We start from the raw sequence: 20,476 nt of genomic DNA, 5'->3' as shown, positions 1-20,476 counted from the left end.
TGTTTCATTTGCTATTTGTCAACTTCAGTTCCTTAGAAGATCCATTTTTTTCTCAACTTGTGCTTGTTTTTCAATCTCTTTGATTATTCCTTCATTGTAGGTTTTTCTAAAAATCTGTTCTCAGGTATCTGTTACTTAATATATTAGAAGAAGTAAATTTATAATTGGGTCTTTTGACTGTTATCAGAAGTCAAGAAAAACTTGTAAATAACGTTTTAACATTAGAAAAGTTTACTAACTATATCAGGCTTTAAAATTTTTTATAACAAAATGTCAGTGGGACTCAATTTATATTAAGCATTATGTTAATGTTTTGTGTATTAGAAATAATAAATAAATGAAGTTACCCTACACTTATTTAAAACTTGTCTTTTAAGCAAATTGTAGCTCTTTCACCCGTTTGAGTTGAGTGTGGAAAGATGACTGAGCAGAGTCCATGCAATGATCCAACTCAACAAGTATTTATTATTTGCAAAGCACTATGCTCTACTATAGTAAATTCAAAATTTGACTCAAAACAAGTTTCTAACTCTCAACGGGGAACAGTTTCATAGCAGAGTTAGACTATACACATAAAAGTGTGTTTTTTAAAAAAATTTATTAATTTTTGGCCACATTGGGTCTTCGTTGCTGTGCACAGGCTTTCTCTAGTTGCGGCGAGCGGGGGCTACTCTTCCTTGTGGTGTGCGGGCTTCTCATTGTGGTGGCTTCTCTTTGCGGAGCACGGGCTCTACTCCACGTGGCCTCAGTAGTTGTGGTGCAGGGGCTTAGTTGCTCCGTGGCATGTGGGATCTTCAAGGACTAGGGCTCGAACCCGTGTCCCCTGCATTAGCAGGTGGATTCTTAACACTGCGCCACCAGGGAAGTCCCTAAAAGTGTATTTTAAGATAGAGTGTTAAAAGTGTTCTGAAGAAGGTACAAAACTATTGGAGAGAATGTTTCTCACTGGCATTTGTAGATTTCATACAATTCAACTTTTCCCAAAAGTGCTTGATCATAAGACTCATCTGCAGTGTTCGTTAGAAATACCTGCCTTTTCTTGGGTGTTCTAATTAGAGGACTTGAGATTTTTTCCCCACAATATAACCTTGTAACTCTTATGTTCAGTGAAGTTAGGAAATTACTAATATAGAAGAAAACCTTTGCATTGACCTTGTAAGATGGGCAGTTAATCAAGAAGATTATTGAGGGGGAAAGCATTTCAAGCACAAAACTTCTTGAACAAATGAGGTCAAAATGACAAGATCACTTCAAGTAATATTTAGCCGTCTATCCATTCATCAGGCAACGGAGTATAGAGAGAATACAGACATCAATGAGAGCTAGAAACTCCCCCTCTAAGAATCCTTTGTAAATATTGAGAAATAGGTATATACATAAATAGTTATACAAATATTCATTCAAGTTTATAGACATCTATGAAGGAGCTAAATGATCCCTTAGCTTTGGAGAATGAGAGACTAAGTGATTGATAAAGTTTTGTTCATGAACTTCAGAGCAATGTATATCTTGCAGAGTGTCAGATTTCAAAGATAAGCTGCCAGTGCTAGTGAAATGGTAGTTCAAAAAGGCAGACTGTTGAAAATTGTGGATATGATGATAATTTAAACATGCACATCTCACTGCCCCTGCTGTAGACTCTGATAGAAATGAATATTGTAATGTAAAAATAGCTGTAGACAGGACAAGAAGGAAAAGACAAATGTAAAAGCTGGTGCAGTCTTTTCTAACATTCTTGGTGGCTGCAGTTGGGATTGGAATCTTTGATTGTTGGGTAAGAAAGATTTCTACCTTCATAGGACAACTGGGGTTGGGAGAGGAAAGATAGTTTCCTCTTTGTTAGAAAACTGTTTTGATAAACATTTTGGCTATGAAAAGCAAATTAGGCCTGGCTCTGGAATAAGAAGGTTAAGACAAAGGGAGCAGTTACATGAATGGTGTACCTAGGAGGTAACGGGAGATGAGTTTCAGTATCCTAGAGACAGTTACCAGATAGGACTATATTGTTAGGAATTCTGGAACACAGATGGGACATGTTTTTCTGCTGGGATTGTTCACCGCTTTGTTTCCCTCTTCACCAGGCTTCTAAAGGATGTAGTAGTTGGTAAGGTACCTCATCATTACGAGGTCTTCCAAGGAAATGATGACGTGTCAGAGAAACACCAAAGTACGTAGATTATGCCAAACTGCCTGAGGTCCAATCCCACCTTGAATGTGGTCTCTGAATGCTGTGTGCCTCGGTTTCCGCATCTAGTAATAATGGAGAATAATAGCACTTGCAGTACCCAGTTTATAGGGTTACTGAGAAGATTAAATGAATGGACTGTGTAATATATTTAGAAAGTTCAACCAGCTCACCAGATGAAGTTAACAAAGTCCAAGGGAAAATGTGAGAGAAGAAGAGCAGACAGTAATAAAGATTTCTTTTAGATGAGTAATACCGAAATGGCGGTATAGGAAGTGGGCTTGAAAGCTTAAGCAGAAACGATAAGAACTAGAAGAAAATGAAACTGAATACTATCCTGGACTGCTCATGAATTTCTAAGATGGCTAGAAGAGGCAAGAACTTAACAGAAAAACAATGCTTTGTTTATCTGGATGACACTGAAAGGTATATATTATAAAATCAAGAAAATTAAAATCAAATAAACTGAGGAAAATGATCCCATCATGGATGGGGTTGAGATTTCTTGTCATGCTCCTAAACTTTTCTGGGCGGATTCAGATTCACACCAATCAGTTTACAACATTATTGGTTTATACAGGTTAATTTCATTATGTAGTGAAAAGACAAAATGTTTGTCACATGTATTAGTTTCTCAGGACTGCCCTAACAAGTTATCACACACTTAGTAGTTTAGAGACAAATTTATTCTCATACAGTTCTGGAGAACAGAAGTCTACAGTCAGGGTATCTGCAAGGCCTCATTCTCTCTGAAAGTTCTAGGGGAGAATTCTTCCTTGGCTTTTCCAGCCTCTGGTGGCCCCAGACATTCCTTGGCTTCTGACTGCATCACTCCAATCCCTATTCTTTCTTCACATGACCTTCTCTTCTTTCTCCCTGTGAGTTTCTGCTCTTTGTGCCTCTTATAAGGACACTTGTTATTTAATTTAGACCTCACCCAGATAACTCAGGATCATCTCATCTAGAGATCCTTAGCTTAATTACATCTGCAAAGACGTTTTCAAAATGAGGTCACATTTGCAAGTTCCAGAATGGGAACATATATTTTTGGCAGCTACCATTAAACCCACCAAAACAGAACTGTTATTTATCTAGTTAGAGGTAGTTTTCCCATTATGGTGGATTATTCTGGTCAAGGGAACATGTGATTTTTTATCTTAAGCTTATTCTACTTCTTTTCATTCTTCTCTATGTAACTAAAGTTTTCCTGTGTGTGTGTGTGTGTGTGTGTGCGTGTGCGTGCGCGCGCGTGCGTGTATGTGTATTTGGGGGGGGATGGGTACTATCAGTTTTAACTACTGTATTTTAAAATTCAACATTAATTCCAGGAAAGGTGTGTTGTTTAGTTTTCTGGCTCTGACATTTATATAACTATGAGCCTCATTGTGCACTGGTAGTTTTAATAAATCAGAGCTGGATCACTTTATAGCGTAAAATGTGACACAGTATTACATGGTTAGAAATTTTGTTTATGAATTTCTCCTTGAAAATGTACATATTTTAATGTTTAAGATTTCTTTCTTGCTCTGAGGATCACATTGTCTATCTCCTGTATCTCATATCTATATTTGATAATTAGTCCCTGATGTCAAAAACAATAAAATCTGACCTCAACTGTGCCAGAAACATAGTAAATGTTCAGTAAGTAGTCACTGAATGAGTAACAAATGAATGACTGAGTGCTATGTTATAGGTTTGCATAAATACTGGAATAAATTCAAGGTAAGAAGAACTTCTAAAAAATCCGCTGATTTTTCACTCCCAGAGGAGAAATGAAGCAGGCTCTGGCATATACCTTTAAGAACTTGGGAATTCTAATATGACTGTGATTGTAAGGAAGAAAAATGTCAGTGGCAGGTCATACCAGCACTGTTGCAAGAGTCCTATAGTGAGCTACTTAGTCATTTCAGAAATTTCTAGGAATTCGCATGCAGATGCTACCCTCAGGTACTGCAAGCACCTTTTTCCTGTACAAACCCTCTCAAGTTCTACACCTCTATCCTTTCTACCTCTGAGTCTTAAGTCACAATCATGCAAAAAGCTTATTACATATCTCCAGGGAAGAAGTCCGTTTTATTTAGAAAAGGGAAATAAGCACAGATAAATTAAGTGATTTAACTGAGACCACACAACATGCCTGCCACTGAATTAGGATTCAAAACTGTCTCTTAGTTTCCTGATAACTTCTACTGAAAATAATAGTGAAACTAACTGTCAATGCAGTGTGAAATTGTACCTGATGATAACTGCTGCTTTATTGAAAATTTCCTTTCTTGCATAACGTACAGAGGTGAATGAACAGTCAGACCAAAAATATAATATGGTCCGTGATTCATTAAATGATATAGTAGATTCAAGAAAAGATCACATTAAAGTTTATGAGAAGCTGAGGTCCAAGAAGATGCACACATCTAAATTCCAGTGGTGCTCAGATGTTTCAGTGCCTTATTAATCTGCTCAAGTCTACACTGTCTTTAAGACTGCAGCAAAGAAAATATATGATTGATTGTGCTGCAGGATATGTGCTTTTTGCATTTCTGTTAACTATAAAACAAGCACCATTTTAATTAAGCTGCTTCCAAGCAATTCAGGTGCTCTATAAAAATATAATGAAGCAATTAAGATGTGTTACAAGTGACTGAGATATCCTTTTCATTTGAAAATGTGAAAGTAGAAGGGTTTTTTTTGTTTAAATCTTTCCCCACCCTCAAAGCAGGGAGGCCATTTCATCTCAAGAAGAACACTGGATTCAAGTGAACTATAAGTTGATTTAATGTATATAAATAACTTTTCCAAAATTTAACACCAAGCTAAATACAAAGGAATTGTTTTTACTATTATCTGAGTTTGAAGAGATGTGTAGGTGTTGTAAATTATATTAGGGCTATAAAAATACGCTTATATACTTTTCAAGGAATATTAATCGTGGGACATCAATAGAGTACCATGAGTTTCTCTAAATCATATGTAAGAGTGAGTTTTAGACAATGATCTAGAAATTATATTTGCTTGAATATTTAAAATTTTGAGAGACACAGGAGAGTTGGGACCTTTCTTACCTGGTACATTAATTTACATTGGCTGTATCAGTATGATCCCTACGCAGCACGGTGTACTCTTTACTTCCATAAGAACAAATAAACTTTCTGTTTCCATCACAAAATGATCATTTATTAGATTCTCTCCTTCATCCATTTCGTCAACCAGCAGTTATTATGTGAGACATAATGTTAAGTTCTAGGGATATAAAGGCAATCATTACACACTTAAATTGCCCAGGCAGAGGTTAACATTCTAGTGTGCAATAACTACCAAAAGTAATAAAAGAAGAGAAACAAGAAAATAATATAATAGCACACTGTGGTAAGCATTAAAAAATAAAATAATATAAACCTCAACACCAACTGTAGGAGGCTGGTAGAATTACTCTGAGGAGCTAATATTATCTAGTCGTGGAGGAAATATCTTTGTAGAAAGCCTTGGAGGAAGGGCAGAAAAAAATGGATATTTAGAACGACTGTCTAGAAGGGAACCAATAAACAAATGCATGATATATGGAGAATAATTTCTAAGAATTATAGAGAGATTCAGTAATTCTCTTCTATATTCTCTCCTATGAAGAGAGTAATCCTTACTTCATTTGAAATGTTCACTGTTGTAAAATTCACCTGCTTATTATATAACCTAAATGTTTTATGCTGCAGGTTTAGGCTGTTCCCATCTCAACAGAAATAGATAATTGTGTGTGATTTTCAAAATATGCCATTTTTATTACAAGTCAGAGGAAATGGGAACTGAAACAAACACTGAGAACAACAGAAAGCCAGAAATTAGCAACACTGCTATTATACACTAGACATCATCCTTGCAGATGAGGATATAGAAAATTGGAGAATTTAAATTAATTGAATATATTTCAGAGGTAGGAAGTAGCAGAACCAGGATTTAAAAACCTGACTTAGGATAACTACAGATCGTAGGTAGGGAGATAGACATTCAGACAGAGAGAGAGAGAGAGAGAGAGAGAGACAGAGAGAGACAGAGAGAGACAGAGAGAGACAGAGAGGTAATTTAGTGGTTTATTGTCTTCTCCCATTCTTGTTATTTTTTTCTTTATTAGTGGCTTGGTATGAATGATAGCACCAAAAAACTAGTTTGAGCTGTTAATTGCTGTTGTTCTTTAATGCTTTATTTATAATGAATGTGCTAATTCTTAGTTTATTCCCTGGGGCATTTTCATCATGGGTGCGATATAAAATAACTGAAAGACTAAATAAACGTTACAGCTGCCTTCCAGCTATCACGCTGGTCCAAATGGAATTGAATACTGCGTTCCTGAGGAACTTCTCTCTGCCCAATGACAAGAACTTACACAAAACCAAATGAGATTTTAGTAATTCCATTTCAGAATTCTATGAAGGACCATTAGCTGCAGAGACATCAAGGTCAGGGTAGCTACCAGTGGAAAGCAACAAGGTGGGTGGTCTCCTGGAGATGTAAAATGCTTGAACTCCTAAAACCTGAGCTTTTCTGCCTGGATTAACGAAAACACTGTCAAATGGACTGTTGGAAGGGGCCGTTGTGAATTTTGGAGGATGCTAATGCTCTGTTTTTCAAAATCTACTACCATGGGTTTTCTCCTCCTGCTGTGATAATTTTTAGCTATTGGATGAGAGGGGCTGAGGAAAGAGGAAAAACAGTTGTGTGTATGTGTGTGTGAGTGTGTGAGAGAGAGAGATAGGGAGAGAGAGAGAGACTGAGAAAAGCAAGGAGATCCTTCATCAAGAATAACGGGAAACAAGACTGTAATATGCTTGTCTTGCTTTATTAGTACGATAGGAAATCTGAAAAACTGAGATGTTCCCACTTAGTTTTCTGCCTTCCTGTCTTTCTGTACTGTACGCCTTCTTGCTGGCTTCCTTCATTGCTTACCACTGATTATTGATTGTGTACATGGAACTATGCTAGTCAGTGTAAATGTGGGTCTATGAGTCAGCTCCTAAAGCTACCAAGGGTCAATTTTCAAACATTAAGAAATTTTGTGAGCTGGTTGTTAAATTGTTGGCAGCTTGAAACTGGGCAAGGAGGAGTATTTACATCACTAAAACAGGCAAGTACAACAAATCACTGCTCTTCTAGTTTTTCTTTTTGGAGAGTCAGTTTTCCAGCACACCCCTTGTGTATGTATTTAGGAGAGGGTGAGTATGTGGTAAGAGGGCAGGGCATATATATTTCTCCTACCCTTGGAGAGACTTAGAACTTTGTCGGTAAACAAAATTGAGAAAAGGGAAAACTACACTATAAGGCAGGGTGAGGTCACTTCCAACAGGGGCAAACTATGGTTGTGAGTGTGCAGCACATGGAGAATTCACATTCAGCTGGTAAAAAAAAGATGTCAGAGTAGATTTGAACTTGACCCTTAAGGGCTGGCAGGACTTCAGTCTGTGGAGTTACAGGAAGGAAGGAGGGGTGGGAGCAGTGACCCTCTATCAGAGGAAAGACAAATGAACAGTCCCTGGGGCAGGAAAAGAAGCCTGGAATTGGCCAATCTCATTTGGCTGGAGCGGACATATCTGGGGACTTACGGTAAGGTAGGGAAATGAGTGGAGGACTTGGCACACAGTAACTATTTAACAAGGTGGCAATACTTTATAGTCTTGCTAAATCCTTCATCTTAAAGGAGAGGCAAAGTGGAAATCCATTAACTCCACTAAATGGCTGACCCTGGTAACATTTTTTGAAATTTCTGAGAGTAGTTTCTTCAATTGCAAAATACAGATTAAGTACTTGCCTTGTAGTATCCTTAAACAATTATAAATAAAATCTTAGTTTTAGTATGGAAAATGACTGGCAAGCTTTAAATACCATAATGTATTGAGCACTCCGTGGGTTCTTCTAATTCTCAGGAAGGAACCATGTGGAAGTGCTAACAGTATAGAGAAGGCCTGATTTCTGTACTTATTGAGGGTGTGTGATAACCTCAAAAAGCTTTAGGGTCATTGAGTTTCAATTCCCATCCCCTCCAAAATGAAACCACAGCATTTAGGTGTGAGAGACTGTGTGTAGAGTTTTTTGAAGGAAAAAAAGGATAAGTAATCCATAGAAATGGTGTTATTCAACAACTCAGAAGGAAAATATTCACTTGATAGCATCTCTATGACTTCACATGAGCTTGATGTTTTCATCCTGACATAAGATTATTCGGATTTATATAGACACAGCCCAGTTAGATTAAGAGATGCATGAACTGGTAAATACTGTTAAATGAGGGAAGGTTTAATGCAGGAAATTAGCCTTAATCTTGGATTTAAAGCTCTAAGTGATGTAGTTTGGAAGACAGAACGTGAGACAAATTAACTGTTGATAAAACCAGTGATGTGAGAATGATATTCCTTCAAGTGAAGTTGCTAACTCTCATTGAATCAAATTGGTTTTATTAAAAAATTGAAATTTCTTGGGATTTCCCTGGTGGTCCACTGGTTGGAACTTTGCCTTCCAATACGGGGCGGGTACGGGTTTGATCCCTGGTCGAGGAGCTGGGATCCCACATGCCTCGCAGCCAAAAAGACCAAAACATGGAAGGGGGGCAGTATTGTAACAAATTCAATAAGGACTTTAAAAATGGCCCACATCGGGGCTTCCCTGGTGTCGCAGTGGTTGGGAGTCCGCCTGCCGATGCAGGGGACACGGGTTCGTGCCCCGGTCCGGGAAGATCCCACATGCCGCGGAGCGGCTGGGCCCGTTAGCCATGGCCGCTGAGCCTGCGCGTCCGGAGCCTGTGCTCCGCAACGGGAGAGGCCACAACAGTGAGAGGCCCACATACAGCAAAAAAAAAAAAAAAAAAAAAATGGTCCACATCAAAAAAATCTTTAAAAAAAAAAGTTGAAATTTCTTGATATGCATGTATACACACACACACAGAGACACATACACATATATAGTATAATTTATATCATGGATCTGAATGATGAGAGCTGAATATAAAAAATGCTCTCATAAATGTACAAAGATCACCAAGTAAGTTAATTTCAGATGTCTGTATTGTGGATAAGCTCACGTATGTGAGTGAGCTTCCTGAGGGCAGGGACAAATAATGGGACGATTGCTCAAAGAATAGGCTTTGGAACCGGTCTCTCTGGCTTCAAGACATGGTTGGCCATTGTTAGTTTCATGACCTTGGAAAAATGATTAAACCTCTTTGTTCTTCTTTTTCCTCATGTGGAACAGGGAGAAATAACAGTATCTCTCCAGTAGGGACATCTTTTAGGGCTACATGAGAATACACATGTGAAGCAGTCAGGGAGAACTATTCCACGGTTTGAGCACCTAATTATTTTTCTTTAAAAGATTTTTTTGATGTGGACCATTTTTAACATCTTTATTGAATTTGCTGCAATACTGCTTCTGTTCTATGTTTTTGGTTTTTTGGCCGCGAGGCCTGTGGGATCTTAGCTCTCTGACCAGGGATTGAACCCGCACCCCCTACATTGGAAGGCGAAGTCTTAACTACTGGACTGCCAGGGAATTCCCTTGAGCTCTTAATATGTTTCAGATGTATTTTAGTCAATTGGGATACATATGTGATTAAAATAGACTCGTCCTAGCAGGTCTTGCAGGTCTTGTATTTAGTCACATTTTAGCTAACATTACTGTTAGTTCCATTGCTATCTTTGTTTTTATAAAACCCAGCACAGGGCCTGACTAGTAAGCCCTCAAAAGAAGTTGCTGAATGAATGTTAAACTAAAGCTGGGTTGATGGCAAGTAAACAGCACACATGAGTGAACAGAATAAAGGAAAATGCTTTAAAAAGTTACAAAATTCTAGGAAAGAGATTGAACTCGGTGCAGGACAGAGTTCTTGACTGTTAGAATGGAAATTCTAGTTGTCCAAACAGGCAAATCCTACCTTCAAATCTTTCTTTTTCTAATGGCAAAAAATCTAAGGGGAATTTTATATTATCTATGAATAATTATAAAAATAAGTTGCTCTTTAAGCTTTATTTGTCTTTGAAATTAATTCAGACTATTAAAGAATTAGAGGTAATAAGTGTCTGATAGAGTAACAAATGAGACATTGCTTTACTTTTCACTCAATCACAACTACTAGAAATAGCTAAATATATGAAAACCCCAAATTTAAATATATTGGTATTAGTCATCTGAAAGCAGGTATTTCAGGATATATTAAGGAATTTTAGTTCATAGAGTTAAGTATGTCTAATACTATTAAGTGAAAGAGAGAAGCACTGCTTAATGGATCAATTCCATTAGGGGGGAAAAAAAAAGAAAAAATTCCAAGTGGTTTCACTTTAAAAAGATAGCTATAAAAGTCAGTTACATGCTGGCTGAAGTTCTCTTCCCCTCTTCAAATGATGTTTCTGTTCTGTCAGCATTGTCAGTATATGCAGCTACTGTACTGTGGAAAGTAATTACATTATATGGCAGATAAAACAAGGGGGTATGCATCAGATTATAAATAACTTAATTTTGCAAAGGAATTTTACATCTTAATCTGCTGGACTATCACTTTCACTTAGGCTCTGAAACCAAATTATGTTATTGTGCTCTGTGATATAATTTAATAACTCACCCATAAGGAAATGTCAGGTCGCATTTGCAACAATCCAGGGGCCATTAAGCCAGATGGAAGGTCATTCTGTTTGAGGATTGTAAATGAACCTGTCCAGCAAAGTTTTGGTTAGGGACAGCCAAGGACTCATTATGTAGTCAATTTACCCAACTGCTAGCAAGAACCAGGCAATGCCAAGGCTGTTCTGTCCTTTGAATTTTGAAATGCATTTGAACATACAGAAATTTTTACTTTCATCAGGCCAAAAAGGAAATTGCTTTTGTAAAAAGCAGTCATTTCCATATATTGCTTAGAACATTAGAATAAAAAGTGTTTTAGTGAAATGCCACTTGTGGAATTTTTGCTTTTTTTCTTATTTACTCTCATCTTCCCCTTCTAAATTTTGCTTTTCCTTGTTAGTGGAAGATACACACACACACACACACACACACACACACACACACACTCACATAAACAACATATCAGGAATGTAGAAAGAAATCTATGCGTCTGATAGTAAAAATATTCAGTTAAAGTAGTTAAAATATCTTTCTTCATTTACTTTTTGAGTTCTTTCTGCATAACATGAAGTTAACAATTTTTGATTATCAACACTATATGACTTAATGTGAATACTCTAAAATGGATAGTTTAATAACAGTTTTCATTTAGATTTAAAAAGACATTAAAAAAAACTAGATGCCTGTAATGATATTTAAGTTATTCTCTACAGCAAAGAACACAGAATTCATTGTTTATTAAAACATTATTTTACAACCAGTATATTTCCATTTTAGAAAATGAAGGATAAAATAGCTAACATTTATCCACACTCTCCTATCTCTGATAAATTTCAACATTTGTGTGTGTTACATCTTTCAAAGCATATTTTATGGACTCGGGTTTACTGGCCATGTATAGAGTTGACCCTCATTATTTGTGGATTCTGTATTTAAGGATTTGCCTACTTGCTAAATTTTATTTGTAACCCCTACTTCAATACTGGTGGGGATTTTGCAGTCATTTGTGGACATGTGCAGAATGGTGAAACCGTTTTGCACGTTCCCAGCAGAGGTGGAACAGAGCCTCCTTATCTCTGTTCTTGTACAAAGATAACAGAGGATGGAGAAGGTAGGAGACAGTGCAGTGTAGTGCAAGGAGCTTATTTACTCACACACACACAAAAAAGTATATATATATATATATATATATGCATTTCAATTTGTTGCCATACTGTTTTCCATGTATTATGTTAACCATTTTTACCACACCAGGATGGATATTAATTTCTCACATGTTATGTGACTTTCAGCCTTTTGCTTTCAAGAAACCCTCAAAAAGGCTTTGAAAACTTATCATTAGCTTCAGTATAATTTATAAAGTATTGGATTAAGTTTCTATTGACTTAAAACATTAAAGAAAAAATTGAAGCTGTCTCATTTTACTGATGCTTGGCAAAAAAATCCACTATAGTAACCACTGTTGTACAGTTTTGATATTTTGGGGTTACTTCTTTAAAAATATGATTAATCATTGCTGCTATATTGTGAATAAACACAGGTTTTCTAGTGCTGCTGTTTACTAAGAGTAGAAGCATCTTACATTCTTTGAAAACATTTTCGATGAGTAGATAATGATTTTTAAAAGAAAATACCACTATATACTTTGAAATTATAATCTTTTTAACATGTAAATATTTTCTTTTTAATTAAAAATGGGAATAAATTCCTTCACATTAAAACCCTAGTTCAAATATAATAAAGATTTCCTTAGAGTTATAAGTAGTATTTTCAAACTATATCCCAGAAAGTTTATTCCAATTTGTATTCTCACAGCAGTGAATAAAATTGAACATTATGTCAAATGCCTTATAATAATAAATATCTTTGACTAAAAATCATCTTTTCTAGATTAATATTCGAAAATAATACCTCATGATTAAATTCTCATTCCTTTGGTTATTAATGAGGTTGATTTTTGTGTGTGTTATTTTCCTTTGCTTTGACTGTACTCTTTGCTTTAATCCTAATTTTTAATATGTGTGAATTTTGTACAGTAGGAGTATCAACTTCTTGCCATCTTTTTCACATACAGTTTTCCAGGATTTTTGCATTTAATTTTCTGATATTTATTGATTAATAGAAGTTCTTAATTTTTATGAATTCAAGTCCAACATTATTTTTCCTTGTGATGAGATAAGCTTCATTGGCTTTATCATGAAATTAAAATTACTCTTTTATAATAGTTGAAAAGTAAAAAATAGAAATAAATGGAAATAAATGACCTAGAAACAATTACTATTAATAATTTGACATATATCCTTGAATATATTTTCTAAGTAATATTTATATGTTTGAAATAATAGCATATCTATAATTTTGTATCCCATTTTATTCACAAAATATCATAACTATTTTCTATGTCTTTAAGGACTCTTTGAACTGCTTTGTTTCCATCATGAGGAGACAGTATAATTTATAAAGCAAATCATCTTATAAGTATGTGAATTTAAAGATAAGTCTATATATGAAAAGCATATTTGGATATATCTTTGCTACATGTCATTTACTAAAATAGATATCCACAAATAAAATGTTTTTGTTTCAGTATAAAAATATTTTAATCCTGAAAAATAGGAAAATGGAATTTTTCCTACTGTCATCTTAGTCATTTTTAAAAACTAGCAATAGTCATGAATTAAATTTTTCTGGACTCAGTTGGATTTTGCTTTGGTTTGTTTTAAATTATCCTTTTCAAATAGATCATATTCTCTATCCACTTTATTGTGAGTCCTTCAAAAACAAGGATTTTGTCTTCCTCATTCATCTTTATATTCCCATATGTGTAATGTATGGAAGATAAACAGGAAAATTTAATTCAATTCAGTTCTAATTTTAACCCTGATATTGAGTTGCAATTTCAGTGACATGAATTATTTTCCACAGCTCAGCTTGATTGCCTCTTTCTCTGTCATCTTGATAAATCATTAACTTTAAAACTTAAAGTAAGTAATCTCCTAAATACCATAACCTTCTTTCCATCCACATACTTCATACTCAGTCTCTGCCTCTGGAATCCTGCAAGTTTGAATAATAATCGTTTCAAACATTTTTTTAAATTATTGCTTAAGATTGTGGTTGTCTACAGTTATTCAGAAATATCCCACAGCCTTTCTCAAAATTCTATGCCACTTAAGCTTATATTATATCTAGACTCTAGCCTAGGTCTGTGTTTTCCAATATGGTAGCCATTAGGCACACATGGCCATTAAGCGCTTAAGATGAGACTAGTCTTCATTGAGATGTTCTGAAAGTATAAATACACAGCTCTTTTTTTAACTTTTTTGAAATACGGCTACCAGAAAATTTTAAATTACATATATGGTTCATATTTTACTTATATTCAACAGTACTACTCTAGATAAACAAATCTCTTTGATTACTATGTGCTCCTTACTAACATTTCATACCAGTTTTTAGACTGTTAACTTTGTCTAGAAGATCAAATTAAATCATGGTTATAGACACAGCCTAAATGTGTACACTGTGAACCTTTCTTCCCAGTTATTTGATTTTGGAATAAAGAAAAATAAGTTGAGAACAGATGTGAAAAATAAAAAGCACAGTAGATTTAAATTGGATGAGCTAGTGAATAAATTCTCTCTGCCCATATGTACAACCGGAAGCAGCACACTGGAAACGAGGTGATGGAATCCAGTGTCCTAGCAGAAAGTCAGGGCGAGGCCTCCCAGAGAAGTTCTAGAAGGAGGAAGCTGCTGACTTTCGCAGAGCACACTTATTTCTCAGATCAGCAATAAAGTCCTGGTTGACAGTTTTCCCAGGAAGTTTCTGACAAATAGCACACACTGTGGTTTACATTTTTGTGATTTAACGTCTCACTTAAATTACACAGGTGCACATAAATGTGTTCATTTGATCGCAGTAATTCCACTGCCACTGACATTAGTAAGTAACTCAATATGAGAAACAAGCCAGTACTAAATTTATTACTCTTCTCTATGGCTAATGTACTTGAATGAAGCTGTAGTTACGGTTAATATCACATTTCATGATTGGTAGTTACGGTTAATATCACATTTCAGCCTTGCGAGGAACAACAGTTGTATAATGCTTCTTTAAGGGGTTTCCTTTTAATTTTTGCTTTATTAATTTTATTCATTTTTTTCCTCTATCCTCTATCCTTATCATCTTTTTACACTAAGGGCAATCCTTGCTACATTCACTAGTTATGCATCTATTTATTTTCCCTCTTTTCTCCAACACACCACAGAGGTCATATAATTTGTGTTTTAAGATCATGGACAATGATATTCTTTCATACAAATATCGAACATTCATTAATGAAAAAAGATTATGACAATGAATTTTGAAAACTGCTGTGGTGGAAATACATTAAAAAAATCAAGCACCTTCTATGCTGTTTTGTTTTGCTTATACCTATATAATAATACATAAAAATACTGGTACCTCACGGTAGCACTGTGGAATTTTAAAAATCGCTGTAAACAGGTACTTCTAAGCTGTAAATCCATGGAGTATCAGTTACTGAAGTACTAAATTAAAATCATGTGTGGAAATTTTACTTGTCTAGCACCTTGGGGCAAGATAGAATATTAAAAAGTGAAAGAAAGAAGGATTGTTAGAATGTTGTGACCATTATATGCATTTACTGGAATCAATGCTATCTTATTTAATCCATACAATATCCCATTATTCTCTTTTACACACAAAAAGAGTAAAGCTAATAGAGGTGAAGTAACTGGGCTATGTTTCCACGATGAGCAATGTAAACACTTGGCTACCAGGCATTCGAGTACCGCTCCTTTGCATTCTGCTGCCAGTGTGGCAATTTGAGAAGTGGGCCTAAAGAAAAGAAGTATAGGTAGGGCAAATTGTTTGGAGAAGCAGGAAGACCCCAAATGATGAAGTCTTACCACTGTGATTGGTTAGAATCTCTGTTGAGAAAAACACAGGAAAAACTAGAGCATTCAATAATATTGATGACAGGTTAGGTGGTCTGTTAAGGTACTTCTAAACATCATTACTTCGTCCTCACAAAAATCCTCTGCTATCAATATTATTATCACCAATTTATTCATGAAACAGATGCTCCTAAATTTTGAATAGTTTGCTCAAAATGCAAACAAATGTAAATGTCACAGCAAGAGGTGTCTGTCTGACTTCAATAAACAACTGTGCTACGCTGTTTCCAACTTAGCTGGCTGTAATCATAAAGAGTGGCAAGAATAAGCCCAAAGAATTAAACAGATCTAAATAATTGCCTGACTGCTTTAGTCTAGAAATTCAAAGAAGATACTTGGTATATGGGAGTGGAAACTATGAAAATTGTCTTTCTGAAAAACGACAACTGCGGTAGAAATTAACTGCCAACACTTTTTGGGGGCAGATTCAATCCCAAGGCAGCAAGAATGAAGGAACGTAAGAAAACGAGGCAGGGAAGGGTAGTAAGCAAAACAAGAAAATGTCCTACCACAACAGCCACTGTTTTATAAGCCACAAATAGACATAGCTATAGTGACCATTCCTTGAGCAAGCTAGCAGGAGTAGTAAAAAAATTTATCTGCCTGGGTCTCTCCCATTCAGCCCCTGCCACCAGTGAGAGGCAACTCCTCTACATTTCAGGGCGGCATCATCCAGTGCAGCATTTCACTGGAGTCCAGAAGTGGCAGGACAAAGGGCTAGATACTCTGGGCATGTGATTGGAGAGCTTAGGAAAGGAATGTAGCTGGTTGACTGGCTGCAGCAAGACAGAGCATGGGTTGAAGGTCTGGGTAGTAGTTAAGACTGAAAAAAAAAACTGCTGGAGTACCACAAATGGTCAGAAACACATGTGTCTAAGAGAAACAGGGAGATGGATGGGGCAAGGAGGGAAAAATTAAAATAGGAGAAAAGCATCAAGAGAATGAAAATCATAAAGACAGGGCTAATACACTTCATAGTATTCTATTTTTTTTAGATTAAACTTTATTTTGGATAACTGTAGATTCACATGTAGTTGTAAGAAATAATACACAGGGCTTCCCTGGTGGCGCAGTGGTTGAGGAAAAAAAAAAAAAAGTGTGAGAGAAAAAATGCTGGTGATGATAAAGAGAACCTGAATCACTCATACATTGCTGCTGGGAATATAAATGTAAATGGTACAGCCACCCTCAAAAATTATTCGGCAATTTCTTTTTTTAAAAAACTAAGTATGCAACTATGCTATGAATCAGAAATTGCACTCTTGGTCACTTACTCCAGGGAAATGAAAGTTTATGTTTACACAAAAATCTGTACGTGAAAATTTAAAGCACCTTTATTCATAAGAGCCAAAAACTAGAAGTAACCTGATTATCTTTCTGCAGATGACTTTTTGGTTAAACTATCTGTGGTATATCTATGCCAATAGAAAGGAACAAAGTATTAACACACACAAGATGGATGAAACTTGAGGGAATTATGCTTAGTGAAAACTCCAGTCCTAAAAGAAAGAGCAGCATGAAAGATCCCTGTGGTGATGGAAATATTTTCTATCTTGTCTGTATCAATGTCAATGTCCTCACTGTGATATGGTACAATAGTTTGGCAAGCTTCTGTCATTCGAGGAAACTGGGTAAAGGGTAAATGAGATCCCTGTGTATTATTTCTTTTTTTTTTTTTTTTTCCGGTACGCGGGCCTCTCACTGTTGTGGCCTCTCCCGTTGCGGAGCACAGGCTCTGGACGCACAGGCTCAGTGGCCATGGCTCACGGGCCTAGCCGCTCCACGGCATGTGGGATCTTCCTGGACCGGGGCACGAACCTGTGTCCCCTGCATCGGCAGGTGGATTCTCAACCACTGCGCCACCAGGGAAGCCCCACACTTTTTAAATTTAGTCATTATGATAGGTATGCAATGATATCCCATGGTTTTAATTTTCATTTTCCTTATGGCAAATGACATTTAACATCTTTTCACGTGTTTATTTGACATCTGTATACTCATTTCAGTGAAGTGACTGTTCTTTAACTTATTTTCTAAATGGATTTTTTAAATGTTGAGTTTTGAGCGTACTTTATATATTCTAGGTACTAGTCCTTTTTGCATATGTGGTTTGCAAATGTTTTCTCTCAATCTGTAGTTTGTCTTTCATTCCCTTAACAGGGTGTTTCACAGAAGAAAGTTTTTAACTGTGATGAAGTCCAATTATCAATCTTTCCTTTTATGAATTGTGCTTTTGGTATCAAGTCTGAGAAGTCTTTGCTTAGTCCTCGATTCTAAAGATCTTTTCCTATATATATATTTTCTAAACATTTTATAGTTTTCTGTTTCACATCTAAAGCCATAATCCATTTTGAGTTAATTTTTGTAAAAGGTATGATATTTAGGTTCAGGTACACTTTGGGGCTTATGGATGTCCAATTTAGCATCACTTTTCATAAGGCTGCCTTCCTTTTTGCACCTCTGTCAAACATTAGTTGGGTATATGTGTCTGGAACCACTCATTGGTTCTCTGTTCTGTTCCTCTGATCTATTTGTCAATACCAACACAACACAATCTTGATTACTGCAACTACATATGTCTTGAAATCAGATAAACAAATTTCTCCACTTTATTCATCTTTTTGTCTCCCAAATAGTTTTAACTATTCTAGTTCCTTTGCATTTCCATATAAATTTTAGAAAAATCTTATATAAATCTATAAAAATCTTACTGGTATTTTGATAGGAATTGTGTTAAACTTGTATATCAATTTGGGAAGAATTCACATCTTTGTTGAGTCTTCCAGTACACAAACATGAAATGTCTCTCCATTTATTTAGATCTTCTGTGATTTCTTTTATCAGGACACTACAGTTTTTAATCATACAAGTCCTGTAGAAGCTTTGTTAGATTTATACCTAGGTATTTCATGTCTTGTTGAGCAATTATAAATAGTATTATATTTTAATTTTGATGCCCACGTGTTTTGTGTTAGTTCATTGAGCTACGATTGATTTCTGTATGTTTATCTTTTATCCTATAACATTGCTTTACTCACTTATTCATTTTAGGAGGTTTATTTTGTAGATTCCTTGGGATGTTCTACATAGACAGTTGTGTCTTCTGTAAATAAGGACAGTTTATCAGTCTTCCACCATTAATAACAATGTTAGCTGGAAGCACTTTGTAGACATACTTTATCAAGTTTCAGAAGTTCTCTAATCCTACTTTTCTGAAAGTTTCTACGATGAATGGATGTTATTTTTTTCAAATGCTTTTTCTGCTTTGATTGATATTATCATATGATTTTTTCCTCTTTAGTTTGTTAATACGGTGGTGCAATGACTTGAATACTTGTGTCTTCTCCAAATTCATATGTAGAAACCTTAACCTCCATTGTGATAAGAGGTGCAACCTTTGAGAAATAATTAGGTCATATGGATGGAGCCCTCCTGGATGAGATTAGTGCCCTTATAAAAGGGACCCCAGAAAGCTCTCTTGCCCTTTCTGCCATGTGAGGATATAAGGAGAGATGGCAGTCTGCAACTTAGAAGAGGGCTCTCACCAGAACCTGACCATACTGGCACCCTGACCTCAGACTTCCAGCCTCCAAAACTGTGAGAAATAAATGTTTGTTGTTTATGCCACCCAGTCTATGGTATTTTTGTTATAGCAGCCTGAACTAAGACTGGTGAGATTTTATTGATTGATTTTCAAATATTGAACTAGACTTTCATGTTTAGAATAAATCCCACTTGGTCATGGTGTATAATTCTTTTTACATGTTGCTGAATTCTATTTGCTGATATTTTGTTAAGAATATTTGCATCTATATTTAAGAAAGATATTGATCTGTAGTTTTCTTTTTTCTTTTTTTTTTTTTTGCTTTTGAGGTCAGGATATTACTACCTTCATAAAATGAAATGGGAAGTGGTCCCTTCTATTTTCTGGAAGAGGTTGTAGAATTGATGTTAATTCTTTTCAAAATATTTAGTAGAATTCTCCAATGTAACCATTTGAGCCTGTAGATTTCCTTTTTGGGAGTATTTAAGTTATGAATTTAATTAATAATTACAGAGCTATTAAAATGATATGTTTTATATTGGATAGTTTGTGGTAATGTGTTCTTCAAGGAGTGGGCTCATTTTATCTGACTTTTCAAATTTATATAGAGTTCTCCATAATATTATATATTTATCCTTTAGATATCTGCAGGGTCTGTAGTAATACCCCTTATTTCCTTCCTGATTCTACAAATTTGTGTTTTTTCTTTTTTGTTGTCAGTCTTGGAGATTTTTCAATTTTATGGATCTTTTCAAAGAACCAACTCTTTGTTTCACTGATTTTCTCTAATGTTTTTTTGTTTTCATCTTCAGATGTTTCTTATCTTTACTATTCCCTTATAGTTTATTTGGGTTTATTTTACCCTTAATTTTCTAGATTGTTGAGGTGAAAACTTTGATTACTGATTAGAAACTTTTCCTCTTTTCTAATGTATGCTTAGTGCTATAAATGTATCTCTCAGCACTGCCCTTACACTATCACACACTATCCCAATTTTGATATAGCATACTTTTATTTTCATTCAGTTCAATGTATTTTTTGTTTCCCATGAGATTTTCTCTTTGACCCCAAAATTGGTTAGAGATGTGTTATTAGTTTCCAAGGGTTTGGAAATTTTCCTGTTATCTTTCTGTTAATGCCTTTTAGTTTGATTCTATTGTAATCAAAGAATAAATT

This window comes from Delphinus delphis, chromosome 6, assembly GCF_949987515.2.
Source record: "Delphinus delphis chromosome 6, mDelDel1.2, whole genome shotgun sequence".
NCBI lineage: Eukaryota > Metazoa > Chordata > Mammalia > Artiodactyla > Delphinidae > Delphinus > Delphinus delphis.
Note: the sequence above shows the minus strand (reverse complement) of the source record.